Raw genomic sequence first — 6356 nt, 5'->3', positions numbered from 1 at the left:
ACTTAACGGGTAGGTAGTACCCAAATTTAAACTTATAAAACGCTAGTATGAAGAAAAAGCTTTTATAAATGAGTTCATATTATGCTACGAAATACTATTGACTACTCTTAATATTCTGTATAATTAACTCGATTCAGTTGGCTATTTTGAAGGAAATGGCACCGACTACTCGACACACCATGAATATGAGCAAAGAGGAATTTCGTACCTTTCTTGCTGCAAACATAGCCGCAGTACAGGCTGTGCTACATACCAACAATAACTCAGAATCTAGCAATGCAGCTAACGGCGCAAGAAATCGTGTAGGATGTTCCTACAAAGAATTCACTGCCTGCAAACCTTTGTAATTTGATGGAACCGAAGGACCAATTGGATTGAAACGGTGGACCGAGAAAGTCGAATCGGTGTTTGTCATAAGTAAGTGTACTGAAGAGGATAAAGTTAAATACGCTACGCATACCTTCATAGGTACTGCGTTAACGTGGTGGAACACCTATCTTAAATAGGTAGGACAAAATCTGCTTATGCACTACCGTGGTCGGCATTCAAGCAATTGATGAACGAGCAGTACCGTCCTAGAAACGAAGTCAATAAACTCAAGGAAGAACTTAGAGAGTTACGAACACAAGGGTTCGACGTAACCACATATGAACGATGATTCACAGAGTTGTGTCTATTGTGTTCGGGAGCATTCGAAGATGAAGAAGAGAAGATCGACGCATTTGTAAAAGGGTTACCAGTAAGGATTCAAGAAGATGTGAGTTCACACGAACCCGCTTCTATACAGAAAGCAAGTCGAATGGCTCATAAACTCATAAATCAGATTGAGGGAAGAATTAAAGAGTAGGCGGCCGAAGAAGCCAACATGAAACAACTCAAGAGGAAGTGGGAGGAAAACGGTGACAAGAGTCACCAGTACAACAACAACAACAATTATAACCACAATCGCAACAACTATTGTAGTAACCCGAACTTTTCTATGTTTATATATATTAATTGAGATTGATATTTACATGACTAAATGTTTCCAACGTGTTAAGCAATTAAACTTGTTAAGACTTGATTAAATGAAATAAGTTTCATATAGACAATTGATCACCCATGTTGACCGGCGATTCACGAACGTTACAAAATTGTAAAAATTACATGTTGTGGTATATATATAGACATATATATATGGTTGACATAAGATTATGATGATTAAGTATCGCACTAAGTATATTAACAATGTGTGATATACATAAGAAATGAGATTACTAAGTTAAGAAACGCGAAATGATATATATAACGATTATCGTTATGATAACGTCTACTAAATACATATGTATCATATTAAGATATTGATACACTATATTTAACATGATAAAATGATATCTAAATATATCATTAAGTTTGTTAACAATGAACTACATATGTAAAAACAAGACTACTAACCCAAGAATTACGAAACGAGACTTATATGTAACGATTATCGTTGTAACGATATTTTAATGTATATATCATATTAAGAGATATTCATACATCATAATATCATGATAATATAATAATTTAACATCTCATTTGATATAATAAATATTGGGTTAACAACATTAATTGAGATCGTTAACTTAAAGGTTTCAAAACAACACTTACATGTAATGACTAACGAAGACTTAACGACTCCATTAGAATGTATATACATGTTGTGTTTTGATATGTATTCTTACACATTTGATAGACTTCAATAAACATATCAAAATACTTCTACTTAACAAAAATGCTTACAATTACATCCTTGTTCAGTTTCATCAACAATTCTACTCGTATGCACCCGTATTCGTACTCGTACAATACACAGCTTTTAGATGTATGTACTATTGGTATATACACTCCAATGATCAGCTCTTAGTAGCCCATGTGAGTCCCCTAACACATGTGGGAACCATCATTTGGCAACTAGCATGAAATATCTCATAAAATTACAAAAATATGAGTAATCATTCATGACTTATTTACATGAAAACAAAATTACACATCCTTTATATCTAATCCATATACCAACGACCAAAAACACCTACAAACACTTTCATTCTTCAATTTTCTTCATCTAAGTGATCTCTCTCAAGTTCTATCTTCAAGTTCTAAGTGTTCTTCATAAATCCCATAAGTATAGTTTCATAAAAATCAAGAATACTTCCAAGTTTGTAAGTCTACTTCCAAGCTTTCTAATCCATTCCAAGTAATCATCTAAGATCAAGGAACCTTTGTTATTTACAGTAGGTTATCTTTCTAATTCAAGGTAATATTCATTTTCAAATTTGATTCAATTTCTACAACTATAACAATCTTATTTCGAGTGAAAATCTTACTTGAACTGTTTTCTTGTCATGATTCTGTTTCAAGAATTTTCAAGCCATCCAAGGATCCTTTGAAGCTAGATCCATTTTTCTCATTTCTAGTGGTTTTATCCAGAAAACTTGAGGTAGTAATAATGTTCATAACATCATTCGATTCACACATATAAAGCTATCTTATTCGAAGGTTTAAACTTATAATCACTAGAACATAGTTTAGTTAATTCTAAACTTGTTCGCAAAACAAAGTTAATCCTTCTAACTTGACTTTTAAAATCAACTAAACACATGTTCTATATCTATATGATATGCTAACTTAATGATTTAAAACCTGGAAACACGATGAACACCATAAAATTGGATATACGCCGTCGTAGTGAAACCGGGGGCTGTTTTGGTTTAGATAATTAAAAACTATGATAAACTTTAATTTAAAAGTTGTTCTTCTGGGAAAATTATTTTTCTTATGAACATGAAACTATATCCAAAAATCATGGTTAAACTCAAAGTGGAAGTATGTTTTTCAAAATGGTCATCTAGACGTCGTTCTTTCGACTGAAATGACTACCTTTACAAAAACAACTTGTAACCTGTAATTCTGACTATAAACTTATAATTTTTCTGTATAGATTCATAAAGTTAAGTTCAATATGAAACCATAGCAATTTGATTCACTCAAAACGGATTTAAAATGAAGAAGTTATGGGTAAAACAAGATTGGTTATTTTTGCTTGTTGTAGCTACGTGAAAATTGGTAACAAATCTATATTAATCATATCCTAGCTAACTTATATTGTATTATACTTGTATTCTAATATATTATGTAATCTTGGGATACCATAGACACGTATGCAAATGTTTTGACATATCATATCGACCCATCTATATATATTATTTGGAACAACCATAGACACTCTATATGCAGTAATGTTGGAGTTAGCTATACAGGGTTGAGGTTGATTCCAAAAATTAATATAGTTTGAGTTGTGATCTAGCCTGAGACATGTATACACTGGGTCATGGATTGATTCAAGATAATATATATCGATTTATTTTTGTACATCTAATTATGGACAACTAGTTGTAGGTTACTAACGAGGACAGGTGACTTAATACACTCAAATCTTTAAAACATAATAAAAATGGTTGTAATTATATTTTGATCATACTTTGATATATATGTACATATTTGTATAGGTTCGTGAATCGATCCGTGGCCAAGTCTTATTTCTGAGGAAGGAAATATCTGTGAAAGTGAGTTATAGTCCCACTTTTAAAATCTAATATTTTTGGGATGAGAATACATGCAGGTTTTATAAATGATTTACAAAATAGACACAAGTACGTGAAACTACATTCTATGGTTGAATTATCGAAATCGAATATGCCCCTTTTTATTAAGTCTGGTAATCTAAGAATTAGGGAACAGACACCCTAATTGACGCGAATCCTAAATATAGATCTATTGGGCCTAACAAACCCCATCCAAAGTACCGGATGCTTTAGTACTTCGAAATTTATATCATATCCGAAGGGTGTCCCGAAATGATGGGGATATTCTTATATATGCATCTTGTTAATGTCGATTACCAGGTGTTCACCATATGAATGATTTTTATCTCTATGTATGGGATGTATATTGAAATATGAAATCTTGTGGTCTATTGTTACGATTTGATATATATAGGTTAAACCTATAACTCACCAACATTTTTGTTGACGTTTAAAGCATGTTTATTCTCAGGTGAATATTAAGAGCTTCCGCTGTTGCATACTAAAATAAGGACAAGATTTGGAGTCCATGTTTTGTATGATATTGTGTAAAAACTGCATTCAAGAAACATATGTCGATGTAATATATTTCTATTGTAAACCATTATGTAATGGTCGTGTGTAAACAGTATATTTTAGATTATCATTATTTGATAATCTACGTATTGTTTTTAAAACCTTTATTGATAAAATAAAGGTTATGGTTGTTTTAAAAATGAATGCAGTCTTTGAAAAACGTCTCATATAGAGGTCAAAACCTCGCGACGAAATCAATTAATATGGAACGTTTATAATCAATATGAACGGAACATTTCAGTTGGTATCCGAGCATTGGTCTTAGAGAACCAGAAAATTGCATTAGTGTGTCTTACCGAGTTTGTTAGGATGCATTAGTGAGTCTGGACTTCGACCGTGTTTTTCTTCAAAAACTATTGCTTAACATTTTTTGTTGGAAACTATATATTATTAACATGTAAATATGATGTGATATATTAATCTCTTAACGTGTTTGATATTGTGTGATAGATGTCTACCTCTAGTACAAATCCCATTGATTAACCTAATAATAATGAAGAGTCGAATATATTTTGGGAAGATTCACAAATTCCCGAAGAGGAACCGGAAAAGGAGGAACCGGAAGAGGAGGAACTGGAAGAAGAGGAACCAGAAGAGGATGAATCGGAAGAGGAGGAACCAGAAGAAGAAGAGGTTCCGGAGGAAGAAATATTAATACCTATAGTAAATCGATTAAATAAAAGAAAATCCTCAACCAATGGACCAAAGTTAATAATGGTCAATGGTGTTTCCGCCGAGGAAGCAAAATATTGGGAAGATTACCAATTTTCTGATGAATTGGATCCCGATGAGGATTCTGATGATGTTATAGAAATTACCTCGACCCAATTTAATAAAGCGAAAGAAAATAATAAGGGAAAAGGTATAAAAATAGAGAAACCCGATTCCAACCCCGATGAACTTTATATGTATCGACAACATCTGTATTTGCTAAAATGTAACAATGACCCGAGAACCTCTAAACCACCAGGTTTTTCTAAACCATTATGGAAAACGACGGCTCGTATTAGAGGAACACCATATATTCCTAGAAAATTAGGAAAACAAACCAAGTCCGAAGAAGAAGAAACCAGTGATTCAGATTAGAAGGTTGTAATCATGTTGTGTATTATATGTATTGTAGTGTGCTTGTACTTTTATATTCTATGTAAAAATTGCTTGTATTGTTTGTTAATTATCTTTTACGAATCTAATCCTTGTCTATTTTACAGTATAAAAACAAAGTGGACATTAAGGGTAGACAACCGAATATTTTAGAAGACCTACCAGAGGATATGATTGAGGAAATCTTGTCTAGAGTCGGTCAGAATTCATCTGCACATTTAGTTAAGGCGAAATTAACTTGTCAAACATTTGAAAGACTTTCCAGAAATGCCTTAGTTTATAAAAGGCTTTCCTTTGATAGGTGGGGTATATCACATTGGGAAGACCGTAAGTTACGCCGTGTTTTCTTTAAAGCGTTAAATGCGGGGAACCCAAATGCAATTTTACGCTACGGGTTAAGAACCTATTTTGACTCAACATATCCCAATATAGGATTTCGTGAATTAGAAAGAGCTTCTAACATGCAACATAAAGAAGCATGTTATGCTTATGGGTTAGTGATGTTCGCTTCTTACCAAAGTGAGAAAAAGAACATCGGATTGCAACTTTTAAATAAAACCTTCCCACAAGTGACGGATTCAGTAGTTGGGGTGAGAAACAAGGTTTTTAGATTATTACGGGGCTGTTGGACATTACGAAACCCTCGTCCTTTTGACGACATTACAACATGCTGCCTAGCTAATGGTCATAACGGTTATTTTCCACAAGACCAAGGATGGGAAGTTGTAACAACCCTCACTTTTCGACTTCTAAATTACTGAATTAACCCTAGGGTTATATGTCTGACTATATGTATTAAGGGTTGTTATATACAATTAAATATTAACCGAATAGTAATTTTTAGTCAACAATGTACGCTTAAATAAATAATATATTATTAATTTATATAATTTGACATAATTTAACTAAGTATATAAACTTTGTATCACTTTTATTATTTAGTTAATGTATTATATATTTAACTATATAATAAATCCAATTATATATAAATGTAATAATATTTACAAACTTACTAAAACTATAGTTTAATAATTAAAATCATAATTATTATTAAAAATACAAAATACCGAA

Source organism: Rutidosis leptorrhynchoides, chromosome 1, assembly GCF_046630445.1.
Source record: "Rutidosis leptorrhynchoides isolate AG116_Rl617_1_P2 chromosome 1, CSIRO_AGI_Rlap_v1, whole genome shotgun sequence".
Taxonomy (NCBI): Eukaryota; Viridiplantae; Streptophyta; class Magnoliopsida; order Asterales; family Asteraceae; genus Rutidosis; species Rutidosis leptorrhynchoides.
The sequence above is the reverse complement of the archived record's forward strand: the minus strand, read 5'-3'. Positions refer to the sequence as shown.